Below are 25,506 nucleotides of genomic sequence, written 5' to 3' on the forward strand. Positions count from 1 at the left end.
ATAATAAAAACTCTAAGTAAGAAACATAATATATTAATAATCAGTTAGGTATAAAAGTACAAAAATATATCTGCAAAAATTAATTTGATTGAAAAAAAAATTAATACATATGTACGTTTCGATCTTTTCAAGATCCTTTTCAATGTTCGGGATGTCGTTAGAAAATAAAATTAAATTTAAAATAAAAATAACAGAGCGCGATTAGAAACGGATAGACCTTGTGTACAATTCCAACGGATGCAAAATTTATCATTAAAAAATGCCTTGCTTTTTCAAAGTCTCTCGCTGCTTTGTCTTCCACTTCCTAAGTTCCCTTCCCCTCACCCTTACTTTCCCTCTCCCCCCCTTCTTCCTATTCCTACTTCGCCTTTTGTCAGTTATCGTTCAGTCTTTTCACGATCGCAATCTTTCACCTTTAGGCATGATTTAAACTCGGTTTATCTCGATTCTCTGTTTTCCATCTTTGTAAGTATCAAGCTTAGATTCTCGATTCCGCTCTATATTTTCCCATGGCTTTCATATAATACTATGTACATTATTCTCTTTTATAACTAACAGTTTTCATTTTTTTTAACGGATTTTTGTGATATGGAATTACTAGCTATTTATTACTTTTATGCTTGGCATGAGTTTCTTTGTTCTTGATATGTATTGCTTTCTTTCTTTTGTATTTTTTTACATGCTTGCATCTCGTTCCATCGATTAAAGGAGTCAATTTGTTTCTGCCGACTCTCCTGAGGATCTTCAATTCAAAGAGACTCCCAAAAATTTTTCTACAAATTTTTGACCAGTTCAAAGCAACTCAATTTTATCTCTACGACGCTGACTAATTTACGAATTTGGGAACCTTTTTTATCGGGGGATTGGCACGCAATACAATTTTGTTTAAATTTTCACGTAAGCGTTAGCCTTTTTTCAGAAACTTAGCTTATGGCCAGGCATTATTAGTTTTTCGTTTTTAACTGTATATAATTTGCGCTTTCTGCTCTAAATCATTTTTCATATCAATTGTTTTCGTTTTTAAATTTTACGTCCGTTGGAATTGTACACAAGATCTATCCGTTTCCTATCGCGCTCTGTTATTTTTATTTTAAATTTAATTTTTTTAATTTTAATTTTTAATTTTTTAGCGTTTTGTTATCATCCGGATTGCTTTTATCATTGTATTTAAAAGAGAAACATGCGACGTGAAGGATATAACTTTTGGTTGATAAGCAACAAGTCAAATATGTGATTTACTGGTAAACAAAATTGAAACAGATTTAATCGAAGACTTAATCCGTTCAAAAATGATGAAGGTCAGAAACGACGTGAGATAAATGTAATTATTATTATCAAGAGAGGTAACTTAAATATTATGTAGGCTAGAAATTCTTCGTTTACAAATACAACGAATAAGCTATCTTATTATATATTGCAGAGAGAGACAAATACACATATGTATAAACACAGTAATATATCTTTTTCAAAACTGGTGACGAGATCATCAACTCAATATTTCAATTTATCATTCGTTACTCTTGATGTAAAGATATATAAAATATAACATATAATGATGAAAATATTGTACTGGCAGAAAAATATTGTTAATAAATGTTTGATAAAGTGCATACCTATGTGATAAACACAGGTATGCGTGGAGAAGTTGAATGACACTTTAATCACGTTAAAAAACGAAAAGTGATATACATTCATGATAAGATGATCTCGTCACCAGTTTTGAAAAAGATATATTTCGATATGTCACGTATTAAGATAGTATTGACGAACGTAAAACTTGGCTACAAAGTGTATCGTCATTTATCTGATTCCTTCCTACATGATTAGGCTCTCTTGATAATTATTTCCTGTTTAAAATATACGATATTATTTCCGATTGTTCATTGCTTTTATCTAATTCTAATCTTAATTATCCACTTTTTGATCGGTCATTCATCTTTATCGTAGCTAACACAGCTCAATTTTCTTATATTAAGTCGAAATATTTTTAGATATTTTCAGACGAATTCTGTTTTAATTGATTTCAGGTTGAATTACTTGATGGCAGGCTTGAGTCCCATGTGATATCACGCCACAAACGTCGCCTTACATGCCGGTGCGTGCATCTTGATCACCAGAGTGAGTCTCGTGGTAGCGACACTTCGGCAAGGATTTGCGGCTCTCGCTGGATTGCTATTTGCCACATCCTGTGCACACGGAAGCGATAAGTGACAACATACGAAACGTCCCAGAAATAAATGCGATATATTTTTATTAATGATTTTAAGATTTAAAAATATAATTTTAAGTAAGAAATGCCAGTATAAGTTATATCCGATCCGAACTGGCGACTCGTATTTAAGATCATTGTTATGTTTTTTTCAGCTGTAAAAATAGTGCAAGTCATATTGGTCACTATTCTTTAATATATAATTATTATTCCCCAATCATAAATTATTATATCAATCATAAATTCTACTTTATGTGCGAAACAAATCATTAGTATATATAATAAGTCTAATAATTAAAGCGTTTATTATAATAACAGAAAATATTTTATATCAGTGCTATTTTTAAAGTAATATATATTATATTAATGACCTTCATTGCAACAATCTTGCGTGTGCATTTGATTTATTTGATTTTTTTCTCACAAGCCGAACGATTAAGTTTTAAATCTCGCCTGTTTGCCGCCTATTATTTTGCATGTGTTTATAATTTTGATAGAAAAAATATAAGTCATTTTCACCGTCTTTCTGAATTAAACTTTTTAAGTATCTTTATAACATGATTAAAGTAATATATGTTATATTATCGAGCAAGGTTACGATGAAGGCCATTGCAATCAATGATCTTTTTGCGAAATGAAATAGCGAGCGTCTCGATCATCGACTCGTCGAAAATCATAGCGTCTTGCTTTTGTGTCTTGATACACGTGTGTTGACCATTTACAATTTTATATTCTGAAACAACTTTGTTTATCTTCGGCTGTTTATCTATCGTCTGTCTACGTGACTCTAATAGTCCGATTAGTCTGACGCATTGGACGCAATTCGATTATATTTTGATAAAATTTTATAATGAATTCTTTCTTTCTCTTCGAAAGTTTTTATTAAGTTCTTATTAAGTTATATTAGTCACTTGGAAAGCTATGTTATTGAGTAGAATTAAGGGTGAAATCAGCCTCTTCTGCAGAGGGATTAAAACCGGCAATATTAAGTTCGCCCGCAAGATGAAGTTAGTACTGGAGAGCGAAATGAAAACTCAAAATCGCACGTGGATCACACAAACAATGCTTCGAATAATTTCTCGAAGGAAAACGTAGGAACACGTTGCGTTGACGACGCTACGAATCCAGAAGTTGAAATTAATTTAGCAAATAACATTAAGGGGTTATGCCTAGTCATAAAAGCAAAAAAAACCGATTTTTATGTTTTTACATTTCCTTGAAGTATATCATATTGAAAATATTTCCTAAAAGTTTCAAATTAATCGGATGCAAATTGACGAAGTTATAAGTGTATGTTTCATGAAGAGCCAGAATGTATAACTTCGTTTAAACACGACTATAAAGCTTCAGCTCTGATGTTTTGAGGGCTATCAAGCCAACATATGAAGATTTAAATAAACTAAAATTATATGCCCAGAATAGATGATTCTGTGTAAATTAAAAAAATCTGCATTTTATTTAACGTAAACTTGACATAAATCTTAAACGCATTTTTATCAAAATCACATTTTCAAAGTCGGTGAGCAAGATATTTCGAAAACAGTTACACCGATTTGCTTGAAATTTTACAGGCTTCTTTTACATATAAAAACCTAGTAAATGAACGAAGGATTTTGTTTTCTAATGAATACTTTTTTTACTTAATAAAAAACGAGCAATTTTTAAGTCAAAAAAGAATATCTTAGTGTTAAATGGGGGCTATTTTGTCCCAAAACAATTTTTCGATTAATCCTTTGTTCATCTACTAGAAAATTTCATACATTAACTACAGTTTATCGAATTTTTGATATCAGATGAATCAGCTTCGAATAGCACTGCTCACCGCGCAGCGCTTTTTACAAAACAATATCCGGGAGAATAGTTATAACTTTCACATTTTTTAATATTTTATTTTTAAAAAAATATAATAACATCCTTAATATTTGTACTTTTGAATAAAAATTTATTTGTAAAAAAGAAATTATTACACTTTTCAAAACAAAATTCCCAAACATCAAACTTTTTTCGGTTTGCTGACTAGGCATAACCCCTTAATGAGTCGGCTTCGTTGAGTAGAATTAAAAGTGTATTGAAGTTATCGTTAAAAGATAATGTGATGCAAAATTCTTTGGAGTTTTTATTCCATTCAGATGAGATTTGCAAAGTTTCTTATCGAAAATCTTCTCAAGCAAATTTCATCGTATTGATTACTTACATTCTAGTTAAACAAATTTAAAATTTTATGATGATAATTCATTATGTTATATTAGTTAAAGTTATATTAAAAAGTAAAAATGTAGTTAAAAAAAGTTGTAAATGTAAATGATTACATCGAAAGAGTATTAAGTTTCTCATTTTCCAATTTTTACATATATCTTCGAGCTTGGGAAGAGCCACCATATTTAGCTACAATATTATCAATATTCTTGGATATATCCGAGAGTTCGCAAGGTCCATCATACTCAGCAATGTCCTCAAAATCCATTGACGGACAGTTGCCTCCATCTCTTGTTGCGCAAACTCTCCAAGATATAGCGACATATAGTCGCTCGCATTTTTAAATTTCTTGAAATTGTTCATTAGTTGCTCCGAAATCTCTCCGACCTTTTGAGAGGGGTCTGCTGACTAGGCATAACCCCTTAATGAGTCGGCTTCGTTGAGTAGAATTAAGGGTGTATTGAAGTTATCGTTAAAAGATAATGTGATGTAAAATTCTTTGGAGTTTTTATTCCATTCAGATGAGATTTGCAAAGTTTCTTATCGAAAATCTTCTCAAGCAAATTTCATCGTATTGATTACTTACATTCTATCTAAACAAATTTAAAATTTTATGATGATAATTCATTATGTTATATTAGTTAAAGTTATATTAAAAAGTAAAAATGTAGTTAAAAAAAGTTGTAAATGTAAATGATTACATCGAAAGAGTATTAAGTTTCTCATTTTTCAATTTTTACATATGTCTTCGAGCTTGGGAAGGGCCACCATATTTAGCTACAATATTATCAATATTCTTGGATATATCCGAGAGTTCGCAAGGTCCATCATACTCAGCAATGTCCTCAAAATCCATTGACGGACAGTTGCCTCCATCTCTTGTTGCGCAAACTCTCCAAGATATAGCGACATATAGTCGCTCGCATTTTTAAATTTCTTGAAATTGTTCATTAGTTGCTCCGAAATCTCTCCGACCTTTTGAGAGGGGTCTGCTGACTAGGCATAACCCCTTAATGAGTCGGCTTCGTTGAGTAGAATTAAGGGTGTATTGAAGTTATCGTTAAAAGATAATGTGATGTAAAATTCTTTGGAGTTTTTATTCCATTCAGATGAGATTTGCAAAGTTTCTTATCGAAAATCTTCTCAAGCAAATTTCATCGTATTGATTACTTACATTCTAGCTAAACAAATTTAAAATTTTATGATGATAATTCATTATGTTATATTAGTTAAAGTTATATTAAAAAGTAAAAATGTAGTTAAAAAAAGTTGTAAATGTAAATGATTACATCGAAAGAGTATTAAGTTTCTCATTTTCCAATTTTTACATATGTCTTCGAGCTTGGGAAGGGCCACCATATTTAGCTACAATATTATCAATATTCTTGGATATATCCGAGAGTTCGCAAGGTCCATCATACTCAGCAATGTCCTCAAAATCCATTGACGGACAGTTGCCTCCATCTCTTGTTGCGCAAACTCTCCAAGATATAGCGACATATAGTCGCTCGCATTTTTAAATTTCTTGAAATTGTTCATTAGTTGCTCCGAAATCTCTCCGACCTTTTGAGAGGGGTCTGCTGACTAGGCATAACCCCTTAATGAGTCGGCTTCGTTGAGTAGAATTAAGGGTGTATTGAAGTTATCGTTAAAAGATAATGTGATGTAAAATTCTTTGGAGTTTTTATTCCATTCAGATGAGATTTGCAAAGTTTCTTATCGAAAATCTTCTCAAGCAAATTTCATCGTATTGATTACTTACATTCTATCTAAACAAATTTAAAATTTTATGATGATAATTCATTATGTTATATTAGTTAAAGTTATATTAAAAAGTAAAAATGTAGTTAAAAAAAGTTGTAAATGTAAATGATTACATCGAAAGAGTATTAAGTTTCTCATTTTTCAATTTTTACATATGTCTTCGAGCTTGGGAAGGGCCACCATATTTAGCTACAATATTATCAATATTCTTGGATATATCCGAGAGTTCGCAAGGTCCATCATACTCAGCAATGTCCTCAAAATCCATTGACGGACAGTTGCCTCCATCTCTTGTTGCGCAAACTCTCCAAGATATAGCGACATATAGTCGCTCGCATTTTTAAATTTCTTGAAATTGTTCATTAGTTGCTCCGAAATCTCTCCGACCTTTTGAGAGGGGTCTGCTGACTAGGCATAACCCCTTAATGAGTCGGCTTCGTTGAGTAGAATTAAGGGTGTATTGAAGTTATCGTTAAAAGATAATGTGATGTAAAATTCTTTGGAGTTTTTATTCCATTCAGATGAGATTTGCAAAGTTTCTTATCGAAAATCTTCTCAAGCAAATTTCATCGTATTGATTACTTACATTCTAGCTAAACAAATTTAAAATTTTATGATGATAATTCATTATGTTATATTAGTTAAAGTTATATTAAAAAGTAAAAATGTAGTTAAAAAAAGTTGTAAATGTAAATGATTACATCGAAAGAGTATTAAGTTTCTCATTTTCCAATTTTTACATATGTCTTCGAGCTTGGGAAGGGCCACCATATTTAGCTACAATATTATCAATATTCTTGGATATATCCGAGAGTTCGCAAGGTCCATCATACTCAGCAATGTCCTCAAAATCCATTGACGGACAGTTGCCTCCATCTCTTGTTGCGCAAACTCTCCAAGATATAGCGACATATAGTCGCTCGCATTTTTAAATTTCTTGAAATTGTTCATTAGTTGCTCCGAAATCTCTCCGACCTTTTGAGAGGGGTCTGCTGACTAGGCATAACCCCTTAATGAGTCGGCTTCGTTGAGTAGAATTAAGGGTGTATTGAAGTTATCGTTAAAAGATAATGTGATGTAAAATTCTTTGGAGTTTTTATTCCATTCAGATGAGATTTGCAAAGTTTCTTATCGAAAATTTTCTCAAGCAAATTTCATCGTATTGATTACTTACATTCTATCTAAACAAATTTAAAATTTTATGATGATAATTCATTATGTTATATTAGTTAAAGTTATATTAAAAAGTAAAAATGTAGTTAAAAAAAGTTGTAAATGTAAATGATTACATCGAAAGAGTATTAAGTTTCTCATTTTTCAATTTTTACATATGTCTTCGAGCTTGGGAAGGGCCACCATATTTAGCTACAATATTATCAATATTCTTGGATATATCCGAGAGTTCGCAAGGTCCATCATACTCAGCAATGTCCTCAAAATCCATTGACGGACAGTTGCCTCCATCTCTTGTTGCGCAAACTCTCCAAGATATAGCGACATATAGTCGCTCGCATTTTTAAATTTCTTGAAATTGTTCATTAGTTGCTCCGAAATCTCTCCGACCTTTTGAGAGGGGTCTGCTGACTAGGCATAACCCCTTAATGAGTCGGCTTCGTTGAGTAGAATTAAGGGTGTATTGAAGTTATCGTTAAAAGATAATGTGATGTAAAATTCTTTGGAGTTTTTATTCCATTCAGATGAGATTTGCAAAGTTTCTTATCGAAAATCTTCTCAAGCAAATTTCATCGTATTGATTACTTACATTCTAGCTAAACAAATTTAAAATTTTATGATGATAATTCATTATGTTATATTAGTTAAAGTTATATTAAAAAGTAAAAATGTAGTTAAAAAAAGTTGTAAATGTAAATGATTACATCGAAAGAGTATTAAGTTTCTCATTTTCCAATTTTTACATATGTCTTCGAGCTTGGGAAGGGCCACCATATTTAGCTACAATATTATCAATATTCTTGGATATATCCGAGAGTTCGCAAGGTCCATCATACTCAGCAATGTCCTCAAAATCCATTGACGGACAGTTGCCTCCATCTCTTGTTGCGCAAACTCTCCAAGATATAGCGACATATAGTCGCTCGCATTTTTAAATTTCTTGAAATTGTTCATTAGTTGCTCCGAAATCTCTCCGACCTTTTGAGAGGGGTCTGCTGACTAGGCATAACCCCTTAATGAGTCGGCTTCGTTGAGTAGAATTAAGGGTGTATTGAAGTTATCGTTAAAAGATAATGTGATGTAAAATTCTTTGGAGTTTTTATTCCATTCAGATGAGATTTGCAAAGTTTCTTATCGAAAATCTTCTCAAGCAAATTTCATCGTATTGATTACTTACATTCTAGCTAAACAAATTTAAAATTTTATGATGATAATTCATTATGTTATATTAGTTAAAGTTATATTAAAAAGTAAAAATGTAGTTAAAAAAAGTTGTAAATGTAAATGATTACATCGAAAGAGTATTAAGTTTCTCATTTTCCAATTTTTACATATGTCTTCGAGCTTGGGAAGGGCCACCATATTTAGCTACAATATTATCAATATTCTTGGATATATCCGAGAGTTCGCAAGGTCCATCATACTCAGCAATGTCCTCAAAATCCATTGACGGACAGTTGCCTCCATCTCTTGTTGCGCAAACTCTCCAAGATATAGCGACATATAGTCGCTCGCATTTTTAAATTTCTTGAAATTGTTCATTAGTTGCTCCGAAATCTCTCCGACCTTTTGAGAGGGGTCTGCTGACTAGGCATAACCCCTTAATGAGTCGGCTTCGTTGAGTAGAATTAAGGGTGTATTGAAGTTATCGTTAAAAGATAATGTGATGTAAAATTCTTTGGAGTTTTTATTCCATTCAGATGAGATTTGCAAAGTTTCTTATCGAAAATCTTCTCAAGCAAATTTCATCGTATTGATTACTTACATTCTATCTAAACAAATTTAAAATTTTATGATGATAATTCATTATGTTATATTAGTTAAAGTTATATTAAAAAGTAAAAATGTAGTTAAAAAAAGTTGTAAATGTAAATGATTACATCGAAAGAGTATTAAGTTTCTCATTTTTCAATTTTTACATATGTCTTCGAGCTTGGGAAGGGCCACCATATTTAGCTACAATATTATCAATATTCTTGGATATATCCGAGAGTTCGCAAGGTCCATCATACTCAGCAATGTCCTCAAAATCCATTGACGGACAGTTGCCTCCATCTCTTGTTGCGCAAACTCTCCAAGATATAGCGACATATAGTCGCTCGCATTTTTAAATTTCTTGAAATTGTTCATTAGTTGCTCCGAAATCTCTCCGACCTTTTGAGAGGGGTCTGCTGACTAGGCATAACCCCTTAATGAGTCGGCTTCGTTGAGTAGAATTAAGGGTGTATTGAAGTTATCGTTAAAAGATAATGTGATGTAAAATTCTTTGGAGTTTTTATTCCATTCAGATGAGATTTGCAAAGTTTCTTATCGAAAATCTTCTCAAGCAAATTTCATCGTATTGATTACTTACATTCTAGCTAAACAAATTTAAAATTTTATGATGATAATTCATTATGTTATATTAGTTAAAGTTATATTAAAAAGTAAAAATGTAGTTAAAAAAAGTTGTAAATGTAAATGATTACATCGAAAGAGTATTAAGTTTCTCATTTTCCAATTTTTACATATGTCTTCGAGCTTGGGAAGGGCCACCATATTTAGCTACAATATTATCAATATTCTTGGATATATCCGAGAGTTCGCAAGGTCCATCATACTCAGCAATGTCCTCAAAATCCATTGACGGACAGTTGCCTCCATCTCTTGTTGCGCAAACTCTCCAAGATATAGCGACATATAGTCGCTCGCATTTTTAAATTTCTTGAAATTGTTCATTAGTTGCTCCGAAATCTCTCCGACCTTTTGAGAGGGGTCTGCTGACTAGGCATAACCCCTTAATGAGTCGGCTTCGTTGAGTAGAATTAAGGGTGTATTGAAGTTATTGTTAAAAGATAATGTGATGTAAAATTCTTTGGAGTTTTTATTCCATTCAGATGAGATTTGCAAAGTTTCTTATCGAAAATCTTCTCAAGCAAATTTCATCGTATTGATTACTTACATTCTAGCTAAACAAATTTAAAATTTTATGATGATAATTCATTATGTTATATTAGTTAAAGTTATATTAAAAAGTAAAAATGTAGTTAAAAAAAGTTGTAAATGTAAATGATTACATCGAAAGAGTATTAAGTTTCTCATTTTCCAATTTTTACATATGTCTTCGAGCTTGGGAAGGGCCACCATATTTAGCTACAATATTATCAATATTCTTGGATATATCCGAGAGTTCGCAAGGTCCATCATACTCAGCAATGTCCTCAAAATCCATTGACGGACAGTTGCCTCCATCTCTTGTTGCGCAAACTCTCCAAGATATAGCGACATATAGTCGCTCGCATTTTTAAATTTCTTGAAATTGTTCATTAGTTGCTCCGAAATCTCTCCGACCTTTTGAGAGGGGTCTGCTGACTAGGCATAACCCCTTAATGAGTCGGCTTCGTTGAGTAGAATTAAGGGTGTATTGAAGTTATCGTTAAAAGATAATGTGATGTAAAATTCTTTGGAGTTTTTATTCCATTCAGATGAGATTTGCAAAGTTTCTTATCGAAAATCTTCTCAAGCAAATTTCATCGTATTGATTACTTACATTCTAGCTAAACAAATTTAAAATTTTATGATGATAATTCATTATGTTATATTAGTTAAAGTTATATTAAAAAGTAAAAATGTAGTTAAAAAAAGTTGTAAATGTAAATGATTACATCAAAAGAGTATTAAATTTCTCATTTTCCAATTTTTACATATATCTTCGAGCTTGGGAAGGGCCACCATATTTAGCTACAATATTATCAACATTCTTGGATATATCCGAGAGTTCGCAAGGTCCATCATACTCAGCAATGTCCTCAAAATCCATTGACGGACAGTTGCCTCCATCTCTTGTTGCGCAAACTCTCCAAGATATAGCGACATATAGTCACTCGCATTCTTAAATTTTTTGAAATTGTTCATTAGTTGCTCCGAAATCTCTCCGCCCCCCCCCCTTTTTTCTTTCTCTCTTAGTGTTCTCTGGTTAACGTCACGCATACGAATCACGGCGCGATCGCAGAATTTCGATCGCGCACGGTGCATCCCGTAGCGAGTTCACGTACGTACAGTTTTCCTCCGTAAAGGAAGCATATTTTCCTCGTGACTCGCCGCGGCGTTTTTCGCGAGGGAGGAGAGACCGGGAGAGACGATATATTGCGGGCACGTGTAATACGTGCGCGTACGCATGTAACCGTCGGGATAATAGCGGGTGAAGGACCGAGCGATGCGTCGGACGGATGGGCTGGTCGGTCGCCCGTTACCGTCACTGACCACCGCCAACGGGTCAATGACCCGAGGTCTCGTGTGTAGCCAAAATTTTCAACGCGATGTATCGCCGCTACCGGATCCTCCGGTTTACGCCCCTTTAAATCTTCTCCCGACACGATGACACCAAGTTCTCAACTCGGGTGTCGAAGTCCGATGCATCTTTTGCACACGGATCTTTTCCGAGACTTTTGACATATGCGGGTGATAGGAGGAGATTGATGATCGATACGGATAGACGTGATTATTTTTAAGACCAAAGAAGAGTTCTTCTTGGAAAGATATTTTCAAGTTGTTTGTGTTAAGAAAAACTTTTCTGGTTAATTCTCATCGCGTGTTGTATAAAATATACATACGTATCTATAATTAATATCAATAAATGCTCTATACATATAAAATTTTATAAACGGTCCCCTTGATTAAATTCATTTCTTCGCTTTTTGATTGTAAGAAATATTTAAAGTGCAAAGTACATTATATATGTTGGATTTTCCATCGCTCATTAATGACTTTTAATAAATCATAATGAAATGAAAGCACTTGTAAACATATTTTGCACTGTATTGAAGTACATGTTTATGAATATTGAATGACGTATAGAATTGAAATAAGTCATCGAATAAAATCCAAATAGACTTATGGAAGAGAGAGAAGAAATAAAAAATAAAATTTTATCAGCAATATAATAAAAATATACGATAAAAATTACGAGATAAACGTCCCAAGATTATGAAATTACCAGATTCCTTTTTCTTTATTGATTTTATATTCTTCTTCAATATAATATTAATATATTCTCTAACAATATTAATACATAAATAAAATTATATAATATATTCTTTAATAATATTAATATTATTATTATAATATTAATATTATTATTATTATATATAATATATATTATGTAATATATTCTCTAATAATATTATTGATAATTATATTGATATTGTTGATTAGTCTATCATATCACGAGACGCATTAACTCGCTTCCCACGATCGTAACTTTCAGATCTTTGAAAATTTAAAGACACACAAGCATTATTCTTTTTTAATATAATATTAATATAATCTTTAACAATATTAATAAATAAAATTATATAATATATTATATAATATATATTATATAATATATTCTCTAATAATATTAATATTATTGATAATTATATTGATATTGTTGATTAGTCTATCATATCATGAGACGCATTAACTCGCTTCCCACGATCGTAATTTTCAGATCTTTGAAAATTTAAAAACACACAAGCATTATCCTTTTTTTATATAAAATTGTTAAACAGCTGTTGCCTACGTCATTATATTTATGCAAGGAAATATGCTTGCGTCGACAATCATTTCCTTGTTTGCCGCACGTGGCGCATTATACCTGTTAATAATGGGTCAAGTTATGTAAGATATAAGTAAACGTATTTCGATTCGCATTATCGATGGCTATTGCAAATTGTCAAACTTATTTGCGACTGCTGACATTGCACATTGAAATCGCATCGATCGGCAGTATTCAAATCGCATTATCTGCATTCCTACAATCTTTCCCCAATGAAGCATAAAATTGTTTTAACGATCAAAACTCAGTAAACGATATATTATTGCAACAATCATTCAACAAAATATGATGAAATCGTTGCAAATTGGTCGTGACACTTAGTAAATTTTCGAAAATTTAATTTAATTTAAATTGTGGCGATTAAATTCTGAAAATTAAATTTAAATTTTGGCAATTTGTAAATATTAATATTTTATGATATTTTTGACTTTTCCTGAATAAAATCAAATATTATATGATCAAAATGAATAATGAAAAATATTAACGAAAATCCTAAAAAATGATATCCTTATTTTTATTTTCAATCCTTAATTTTAATCCGATCAAAACTGAAATTTATATCGAACGAACAATCGCAATTAACGAGCATCGATTACCAGCAGTGGAAACATTTAAACGATTGGAAAAGTTCATTTGCATGCTAAATCGAGTCGAAAAAGTAAAATATTCTGAGGTAAAATAAAAAATTTTATTAAACATACATTCGGCCTGGGAAACAGGCAGCACGCCGAAAACCGACGAACATTATACACGATATTCAGGTAAAATAACGGCACTGCAACGATCTCGCTCGCAACGAGTCTGTCAATTGTATATTAGCTATAATCTGCTTTTATGGCTTTTATCTTTGCTTTCATAGCGCTTCCCGTGCGCACAATATTCGTAACATTGATGATTATTGATAAAGCAAGATATAATTTTGTTTCATTGTCCCCGAAAATCATTATTTGTACAAAAGAATTTATTTCTGTTGATTCTGCTAATGAGTTATACATGACGGATATTAATGAGGGAGCTTATCGCAATTTATAGCTCATCATAGTTTACGACGGCCGCATTTCGCTATGCAAACTTTCCCTCTGGATGATTCTCTTGCCGAAAGGTATCATCCTCTCCGAGCAAACATCGTCGCGAGCTTTATCAATTTCGGAAGAGACACTTCGAACGAGTTTGCTTCGCGAAATGGCGAAATACGTGGCGCTCACGGCCGACTACCATGGGGTGAACGACCGGCAAAGTGGCATAAATGCCGCATACAACTCGGCTAGGAGTCATTGACGGAGGAAGGTGCTTCGTCCTTCATTTATGAGCGCCTCTCGTAGCCGACTGACCGAAAGCTCCGAATTCGACGGCCTGGCGAAGAGGATGCGCCGACGAGGCGTCTTTAATTCGGCGGGATCAACGAACTCACCATCTCGCAAAGTCCACCTTAGGGCATTCGTCCCAAGATTACGTGCAATGTTGCACAACGTTTGTACGCTCGGTATGGAATGTATCTGAAAAGTCAGTTCTTATCACTAGATACTGGAATTACTCCTAATTCAATCTCTCTCTCGTCCTAAAACACGCTAAAATAAAGTTATTTTAAAATAAAATTATTTAAAATAAAATTATTATTCTGTTTATCTACTACTATATTTACGATAGTTTATTTATAACTAAGAGTTGAAATGAAATTATTAGTTATGTGTTTAAATTGATAGAGAAGAAAAGTGATTTTTTTTTAACTGAACTGGCTGCATTAATTCAAAGTTGATCTTTCTTTACTTCATATCGAAAAGGAAAAAGAAAAATATTAAGAAATAAATATAAAAATTATAAAATATAAGAAACAAATTCTAAACCAGTTGCAACCAGTTCAGATTTCGGTTCAGACCTCGAATAATATCAAAGATTACGTTAGAAAGTGTATACAAAAAAGATAGATACATTGATAATCGATTGAATTTACCACTTCAAGAGTTCAAAGACTTCTTTGGCGTGTGAAAAATTTAGAGAACGTCACGATAGTCTGATACTCAAATATTTTATCGATGTAATATTACTATGGGAACAATTCAGTCTAGCTTATCTGTAATATTATTATTATTTCGCTCTTACAGTGATAGGTTTATGACCTGACGAGGTGAACGACCTAAATTGGACGAAATGAAATGAATTAAAGAGAAAGAAAAAGAGAGGGAGAGATAAAAAAAAGAGACAAAGAGGAAGATGGACGTGGGGATCGCGATATTAACTAATCGATCAATTCCCTAAATCGAGTTCAAAGACTTTAAAAGAAGCTTGCGAAATGATAATTGCTAGTTCAAATATGTAATAAATGGGATCAACGAGCGGCGAATTAATAAAGTCAAAAATCATTAATTGATGATTGATTGAATCAACCGTATCGCATTCTTTTAAAAGCAATATTTTATTTTTTATTTTTTTTTTCTTTAATTTGTTACAAATTCGTTTAAAAATAAATCAATCTTATAAGCTCTGTACTTAAAACAAATGCAAGAATATAAAAAAAATTGCTAATTTTAAGAAAATAAAATTCCATCACAATAAGGAAATATTTTTTATCGATTTGATATGATTTATAAACTAATATATAATCTAACTTTTTATTCTTCGATATTTTAACAATATTTTTTGCTTTCTATTCTGAATCCCACAGTGACAAGTTTAAAGATGATTAGTCGAGAAATGCACAAGTGATACGATTCTGTAGTAGAAAACTCTCAAGAGAGACATCAACTAGAGAAGGGCACATCTCGCCCTCTTGTAATTTATGTCATGACCCGATTTCTTGGTTTTCGTCACTCTTCACAGCCTCTTCTCGAGACAGCGGTGCTTGTGATCTTGATCCGTCTAATATAGCTATACTACGCAGTTCGTACTCGTTCGAGGGAATCGGTGGCACTCGATCGAGTGCGACTGAGCAACATGTTTACGCGCTGTGTTATGCGGATCAAGGCATTAAAAAAATATGGGCATGACCTAATCTACCTAGGTAGTATTACGTTTCTTTGAGAGAATGCAAAGGGAGTTAACATCTTACCGATTGTATAGACTTTATTTTATCAATACTACTTCCTACTTACTAATGCATGTTATTAATTGTATAGGCTTTATTTTTTCCTCTTATTATATACATTTTGAAGATATTCTTTTACGCTCACATAAGCGTCTAATTATTTACGCAAATTACATAATATATAATTTTAGACAACACATGTAAGATTGGATTACACGTACATACACTGAGAAAAAAAAGTTGTTAACTTGACTAAACCATTGAATTAAATTATTATTTTTTAATTGAAATATTCAACTATTTAAATTAAATAAAAATAAATAAATTTAAATTAAATAAAAACTATTTAAATTAAATAAATTTAAATTAAATAATACATATTAAATTTAACATGACATCTCTTTAACTTAAATAATACATATTAAATTTAACATGACATCTAACTTAAATATTTCAATATTTCAATTAAAAAAATAATAATTTAGTTAAACGGTTTGGTCAAATTGACAACTTTTTTTTCTCAATGTAGGGATCAAGTCTTGAATTAATTGATGTTTGAAGAGATGTTCAATGTTTAATTTCTGTTTTGACACAACGATTACAACTTACATAAAAGACTTTAATATCCAATAATTTTCTTCCACTTACAAGCGAATAAATAATTTAAGCCGTTATTTTCATTCGCGAAAGTGCATATCTAATAAAAAAATATCTGTGCTTTTTGAAATTTGCGAGTAAATCGCGAAAGGGCAACACGAGAGGGCCCCGGAAACGGGGGACCGAGTAGACGCGAGTAAGGGGGAGGAGGAGGGGGACGAGAGCACGCGCCCGAGTCACGTGCGCGCGCGAAAAACGCACCTTAGGAACGCGCGTACTCGCGCGTGCGAAATGTCGCTCGAGCGAAAGGCTCGCGCGAGCAGGAAAGACCGGCGTCTCTCGATGCGGTTAAACTAGTAAGGCAGGGGGCAATGCACCTACGACAATAACAACAACAACAGTAACGCGGGGGGCGAGGGGGGGGGGGGCCTCGCTTACCTTTGCCGCGATCGCTTATGCTATTCAGATCGCGATCGCCTTCCCCCCTCCCCCTCCCTCCCTCCTCTCCGCCATATAAAGCCTCCTGGAATTCCCGATGGATCATTTGCATCATTCTAGGATTCCTAATGAAAGCCAGAACGTCGCTTTCCTTTGTAAAGAGTGCATCGAACTCTGATGATGATTGAGACGAGCCACACTTACAAAGCATGACTCGACTTGTCATCCTTTGCGCCGCAAACCTATTTTCGAATATTATGTAACGCGAAAAATACACCTCGTGGAATATGTCATTATTTAATATGATAAGCGATATAATTATGTTAAATCGTGAAAAAAAAAAATATGAGAGTATGTCTTTTTTTTTCCCATTCGATATGTCAATGCCGTTTCTTAGTTAGTCAGGCTTCAAGGCTATTTCTTGTTATAAAATTGATTAATTGCTTGATCTTTCGATTCTGGTTGCTTCATCTCTCCGTAATATAGAGTAGGTTAACGGGTGCAAATGACTAATATGAGCATCGATTTATTAGCGAACGTTGAAGTTAGCGCGCGCGCATTATTTCTGTCTATACAGCTCATATACTCGTTGCCACACGTAATGATCAAGAGAGGTACCGTAATATCCGTTATATGCGGCAATGCACCGACTCTTGACATTCCCCGTAATCCTTGGCCACAATTTCGAGTCAATCATCATGCCAGCAGCGTTTGTAAACAACAACTACAATTTAAAGCACGCCTACACTGACGAGTAAAATTCAAAGGCCAATCATACAAATGTTTTACCAATATTTTATTAACAAAAGCATGCATGTAATATATGCATTTTTATTTATATATCCTATAATTTATATTTATATTTTAATTTATATAATATTAATTTATATTTTAATTTTAATTTATATAATTAAATTATATAAATTAAAATATAAATTAATATTATATAATTTAATTTAATATTAATTTATATAATTTTAATTTATATAATTTTAATTTATATTTTTTTATGTAATTAAGATATTTATACCGTAAAATTATTCAAATTGCATCATAAAAATTCATAAATAAAATCATAATTAATATAAAATAATTATAAATAATCATTTTGTGCCTGAAACCTTAAAATCATATATAGATCGATAAAAAATACGTAGAAGATCGTAGGCGACCGAGAGAGCGTCTCGATTTTATTTTTATCCCCAAAGAGACATTTTTAACGCGCAATGTAAACTTCCTCGGTGCGGGTGTGGCGAGCATGAGAAAAAGATAAAAAAGGATCGTTCGTTCCGCCGTAGTAAGGCGAGTTGAATCGGCGAGCGGTCAATGCTCGACTGACCCCAACAACAGTAAAAGTGACAAACGCCTGAGTCCGTTCGTCGAAGCCAGCCGGGAACTCGATTCCTCGATTCCATCCCCTCCGCTTATCCTCGACTTATACATCGCGTATCGAACGGCAACGCGATGCATCACATGCACCGTGCGCCGCCTTACGACTTTTCATTCATTTCGCTTCTTAGCTTTGGCGCGCGAAATCGTCTCGACAATTAATAATTTTCGAAGCGAGAAAAAAGTCGAATATTTAATCGATTTTTTCCATTATGCTATTTTTTCCATTATGCTATATAATTTTGGAGTAGAGGTAATTACATGTATGAAGAAGTGGATTGCTTTTTTTCTGCGGAAAACTATACTTAAGAGGAAGCTAGGTATTGATATTTGTAATTTTTAATTCTTTTTATTTCTCTTTGTCCGTTCAATTTATGCATATTGTAATGTTACACTTGTTTTTTCTATTGTTTATGTCTTATGTTAATAGAAAAGGCCCGAAGAAGATAGAAAATGTGATATTAATTTAAAATAAAATTAATTTTTGAATTCTCTAAATGATTTTCTTGTTTTCTTGTTTTCTATTGTCGTGTTTTGGCTCTTATTATCCAATTATTAATTATTATTAATTTATATATCATATTATTGAAAGCTCGATTTATATTTATTAATAATTAATGACTCTCATATTATTAACTTTGAATTAACAATAATGGGAAAATACATGGCCTTTCCATATTCATAACAAAATTGATGTATCTCTTCATACTCTGAGAAAAAAGTCTGGTTACATTAATTAGAAATCTGGTGGATTCAATAATATGTCTGTTGGAAAAAGGATGAATCCTTTAGGAATTACCAGTATGTTTAATTTCTTTCTGTTAAATTTGCCAAATTTTCTTGGTAATAATACTAAATTTAAAAATCCCTGTATCCATGTTTAATTAATATAACAGAAAGTTTTATAGATCCAATTAGAAAATACTAACAATCCTTATAATAAAGTCTATTAAACGTTCTAGTTAAAAAAATCGAGTCTTATCGTGATAATTAGAAATCTCCCTTAGAGGTATCAGAAGTTATCAATCTCGCTTTTGTTTCGTGGAAATGACACATATCGATCTCATGTCACGTATCAATCATGTGTAGCTTATCGACGAAGTAATTTCATAATCATTTTCCTGAAGCTAGACGTATCATTAATACTCTATTAATTGAAACATTATGATAAAATGTATCTTGCAACTATTCCTATAATACTATTCTGTCATTCGATCGAGCTCTGCGTTATTATTCCACGGGACTGGAAAATGATCGCGATTGCATCGGCGGTCTCCGAGGGAATAAATATTCAGCCAGTAGAAGAAACGGGCGCGACGACGAGGCCACGTTGCACAACTGGAGCAGGAAAATCCAACGAGGAAAATTGTCGTAAGAGCGACAACGGGAATGGGATGCAACGCTTAATGGCAAGCAACGGCGAAGCGAAGGATTGGAAACGCGCGGACTGATTGGCAGGGATTGGCAGGCGCGTGCAACGAGATCGAAATGTCAACGAGAGGTCCGCGAACAGGAAACCTCATACGTATCTCCCGAGGAAATGCTCGTGTCTCTCTTTCATATGTCAGGGGCGTATTGATGCCCTCTCGCCGATCAGTCGTCGTAGCGCCTTATCGTCTCCTATTTATTCACCTGTACTTGATGAACATCGCGAACGTTGATCAACCCTCCCGGCTTCCGCAAATTGCGTAAGAGTAAATGAACCGAAGGAGGAGAAACGTGTATTTTGTAGCAACTTGCGTTGTACTTGTTGAGAATCTTTATATAAATATTGAATTTTTGTGTAATTTAACGAGAGGACGACCCGTTTGCCTTGACGTCGGATAAAATTGGCGACGTGTCTCGGAGAATTCGCAGGTTTCTCCGATCGGATTGGAGATTGATTCCTGGTGGTCTCGGAGGGTCGATCCGCTCCTGTGACCAGTCGTTACACCGATCGATCGGTATGCAACGTACTGCGCACCGGCTCTTACGATCGCATGATCCGAACCTTCGAAAGTGCATTGACCTGTGCAGGTACTGTGTATCAATTATTGTATCCACTTGGTATTGTCGTTGAGGAGTCGAGTATCGAATTTTTTTACTGATAGACGATAACACGAATGATGTTGTCATCAGCACAGTTATTAATAAAATAACACTCGAGGAGGAGAATCTTCAGCTCAACCGTGACTTTTATACATTGTATTATTCATTCCATTCGACCGTATTTATTATGCATGCGATACCCGTTACACGTGCGATAAATGTATATGCGAGTAAGTTTTTATGTAGAGTGAAAAAAATTAAGAGGATCGAAAAATTGCGAGTCGATATGCATCTCTAAGAGGAACGTTCAAGAGGAAATTTCCGCACTCTTGCCTGTGTAATACGCGCATTGTAATCTCGCGCGTATTTATCGCGAATCGATAAACAGGTGCGTCGTTAATTAATCGACGTCGCGGTGATTGGCCCGAGAAATGCGATCGCTATTAGATGATATGCTAATATCGGGCGATGCTTGTAGAAGACCGTCGATCAGGGTCTCCGACCTCGATCATTTTACGCAGTTGTCGCGTATTAGCGCAAAACACAGGTCGTCTCCCCCATCGGCTGACTTCATCGTCATCATCTTCCATATCGTCTGTTCGTTCGCATAATGAGCGTCTCGTTCTATCCTTCCTCGTCCATCGATCTTTCGGCGCTCACCTTTCGATCGTGTCGAGCGATCGTATGACAGCGCGTTATACGCAAAAAGAATCGCCATCGCGGAAACATGAGACGAATAGGAAGAGAATCGCACCTGGATGACTGCGTTTCCACACATACGCTCAGCTTAACACGAGCTTCGTCGTTCGATTCAGCTTCGCGGATTCGCTGAATGGGTTTCACGCGCAATTTCCATGCGCAAAAAAAGACGTCGCGTGTGTACGTCAGCTGCTTTAAACCTTCGAACACGATCTGACGAAACAGTAGACTCCGCGCTGACAATGAATCCAATTTCCGCAATTTTTCACGCTGAGGGAAGTTAGGCTTCCATACGCGTATGCCATCACGTATGCGGTTTGGATGGAAACAAAATTAATTTTCGTCACTTCAACGAGGGAACTGGAACGCGGTTCAATTATTGTTTATTCTCCGCGCGCGTTTCTCTCGGTTTACTTTTAAGGATTTTATTTTCGGCTACTCTTTTTCTTCTTCTTCTTTTTGTTGAAATTGCCTCACTGTAAACAACACGACCGTGAACTCGATGAGTGATCAATGTGTAGGTTCAACAATGCTCGATTGCGTCGTAAGTGATGAAATAAAACGTCCCAAAAATACTAAAGTAGTTTTAACTTTGCAATGTTTTAATTCTCTTTTCTGGCATTTATCGATTGTGCGCTGAGAAAAACGGTGAAAAATATATGCAAATTATTTATCATTTATATAAAAAAATAATTTATTGAAGTAATGTCAGAAAATTGCCAAGAAAAAGCGAATTATTCGAGAGTCGAACGTGCTTATGTAAGAATAAAGATTGAAATGAAAGAGAAGCTACGAACACAATTATATAATTATGACAATATTATTACATAATAAAATATAATAATTATCTAATAATAATATAATAATAATATAATAATAATAATATAATAATTATATAATAACTATATAATAATAATATAATAATTATATAATAATAATATAATAATTATATAATAATAATAAATATGACAAATACGATGTATTCTTTTCTCTTGGCATCAAATTCGATCGTGAAGCGAATCATGTTATAATTTGTATGAGTAATGGTGTTCGTAATGAATCATCGATCTCGTTTGTCTACTGACTGATCGTGTAATTGCGTATTCTATTGTAACTTGACGAAGCGTCGAATGTGTTTCGCGGGTAGTTCGCCATCGAGTTCCATCTACGAAATACGAGACGAGCAACCATGATCCTAGTTACGTCACCGCAGCCGCAGATATAGAATCACTGTCACTCTCGGTATACACGGTAGTAAACACACACAGGTCGTAGCCCTCTTCCTCTCTCTTAACACCTCCCTCCCCTCTATTTCCGTCTCTCTCCGTTTCCCACGGCGTTTCTCTTCCCTTTCCGTCTGGGATCACTTTCGTTGGGGAATCGAACACAAAAACAAACTCCATTATGCCGGCTTATCAGCTTCCTGACCGCTGACGTAGAGGTCGCAACGCAATTATCTCGATCCTTGAATTTTGAACGGCGTCAACAAGAGCGAATTTTTGCAAATCGTTTCAAAGTGAAGATGCGCACGATGCAAATAATTATCGAAAACAATGATTCGAATGCATGGAAACTTTCATCGATTTAAATTATCGAAGCGGAATACAATCCTGAGATTGACAAGTTTGACAAGTACTTATTGTTACAGCTGTTTCCCACGAGAATAAATCTAATTCTCTTCAATTCGATCGAGGGAGGGAGTCTTCCGAGTAAGCGACGTCGAAAACAGCGTCGTATCTTTCTCCATCGCGAAAATCATCGTTTAAATTATCGCAATGTTTACAGTTTGAATGATAATCGCCGCAATTAAATCTAACGTAATAATTTGCGATATGAATTTTTCCAAACGGAAAATCGCATTCGCCCGCGAGCGAATCAGATGCGAAAGATTATCGCGATACATAATAACGACATGTATACAATATTTTATTCTATATAGGTAAATGACATGCACAACGCGTTATGAAGATTAGCGATTGTTAATGTGACGAGAAGGGGTAAAAGTGAGCGGAGAGGCTATTTTTTTTCGTCCACGTGTAGCAAATGTGCAGGACATTTTACATATTTATGCGTTACGAGATTTTTCTTCCGATCATTGCGTGATTTTCGCATATACGTACGTTTACGTGCATGCCTCTCGGAATGAAGCAAACGAAACGGAATGGAATGAATGGAAAATTGTTTATGACGTTGTATAATAGGGACAGGGACAACACACGTGCACACGCAACATAGTATTTGCTTACTTGGTTTCCCCTTTGTACGTATGCTGATAATGCTGCATATGTCACATGCCATTAGAATTGTCTCTAACAGATACCAGCAATAATGCGGTTAGATTGCAAAATGATATTTGCAACACGTGTCGTTATTTTTTTCGGTATCTACAGTGTCTCTTACATCTTTATTTATATTTCTCAATGGAAAAATTACATTTTTATTACGCCATAAACATTCGCTAATTGATTGCAACGAGATTGTCAACAGAGATTGTATTGTTATGTAATATAATTATTAATCATTATTTTATTATTATATATATTTTTTATTATTTTTTTATTATATGTCATGTCGATGGCAGTAAAGTTTCATCAAAATATATATATTAATAATCTAATATACATTAATAATTAATTATCAAAATTTTTTATATATAAATATTAAATAGATAATTAAATATAAATTATTTTAATTAATTTATAAATATAATTTAATTAATTTATATATCAATAATTAATTAAATATTCTTATATATAAATATTAAATATATAAGATATATAAGATAATTAAATAAAAATTAATGTACTTAATTAATTGTATATATCAATAATTAATTAAATATTCTTACATATAAATATTAAATATTGACATTCACAAGGTAGGTCAACTACTGCACTAGCAGTGCTAGTCTAGCATTAATCTAGCCCATGTACAATACCATTCAAAATGGCATCCATCAAAAAATGGAAAGAAGAGATTGGTTGCTACTAGCAGTCATTGCCCGCGGCACAAATGTTACTCCATACACGCACGGGACTATTGGACGATATGATAACCATATTTGCGTTACTGATACGTGAGATACAGCGCATCGATATCATAACACCTGTGGGCAATTGTACAGGCAATTGACACTTCCGAGACGGTCACGAGGACTTACCCGTGCTGTTTGCGCCTCACGTGGGCAAATAGAATGGACCCCGTGAGATATTCCGTGCGCGCGCGCGAGTCTTTGCGAGCCGCAAGAGAAAATCCCCCTTTTCCGACCCGATCTGCGGGGCACGCTCACGTTTTCCGTGCCGCTTAATGGACGTTAACTCACGCGTGAGACTCTCGCGAGGGCAGTGAACGCGGAAAACGAGTCGAGTGTCGGCCGAGGCCGCGCACCGAGCAGGCCCGCCACAGTCGACCTAGCATAAGCAATTCGGCACTGAGATTGTGTGAGAAACGGTGCTAAATCCGATCCGATCTACCATAATTGCGATGTAGAAAGTAAACAAGAATTAGAAATGCCAAAACTCACGTTGCAATCGCGCATGGAGCTCCCGAGGCGATGCAACGAATGTCTCAGCCCTCTCACATCCGTTAGTTCCAAGTAGTTCACAATAAAAGGTGTGCGTATATGAATGTCGCGTATATTACCTATTTTTCTTCAACTGACAATGAGAGTGAAAAAACGAAATTTCCTAGAAAATTATTATAAAATAATTATTATTGGCCAGCCAATGCAACAAGATTGGATCAATAAACAAATAAGATTTTCCGGGTTTGAAAACATTTTGTAATCTTTTTCAATTTAATTCGATAATATTTATGAATAGTTAATAATCTCTTAATGTATGCCTTTTAGCAAGTATATTAAAACACAAATGAGTTTAAAATACATACGGAAATAATTTAAATTCGATAAAACGATAATTTTGTATAAATATATAATATAAATAATTTTATATAAATATATAATGTGAATAAATACATAATATGAATAAATATATAATGTAAATAAATTATACTAGCAATGCATAATTATTTTAATCACCTTTATTCTCATCCTTTTCTTGCATTAATTTAATCGATATTTAAAATAGCTAATATGAAAATTAATTCCACTTTTTGACAAACTAATCGAATGATTGTAAATGTTAAAAGACGAGTATATGATTAGTAATCAATGTAAAAAAATGTCTTATTCCTTGAAAGAACGCATATTTTAATAATTAAATAAATTGTACGAAATCTTTATTTTTCTTATCGCGAGAATTTCTTTCTCTATCGATTCTGATCAAAATCTTTGTTATCTTAATAAAATCTATATTTCATTTATACCAATTTTTCAACTGATTTAAAACTGATTTTTCTCATCCAAGAATGTTAAAGCCAAACATGTTTCACATTTATCACAAGTAATTGCAA

General features: G+C 33.6%; 1 long non-coding RNA gene across 1 annotated transcript; it reads left to right on the plus strand.

The window, feature by feature from the left end:
- The first annotated feature begins 382 nt into the window (after nucleotides 1–382).
- Nucleotides 383–4,504, plus strand: LOC145970228 (uncharacterized). Its single transcript, XR_014438354.1, has 4 exons — nucleotides 383–465; nucleotides 709–897; nucleotides 1,131–1,321; nucleotides 2,028–4,504. It is a non-coding gene; the product is annotated as an uncharacterized LOC145970228 (long non-coding RNA).
- Nucleotides 4,505–25,506: the final 21,002 nt, after the last annotated feature.

The sequence above is a fragment of the Camponotus vicinus genome, unplaced genomic scaffold, assembly GCF_025532165.1.
Source record: "Camponotus vicinus isolate PSW18456_S1 unplaced genomic scaffold, iyCamVici1.0 SCAF_4, whole genome shotgun sequence".
In the NCBI taxonomy this organism is placed as follows: Eukaryota; Metazoa; Arthropoda; class Insecta; order Hymenoptera; family Formicidae; genus Camponotus; species Camponotus vicinus.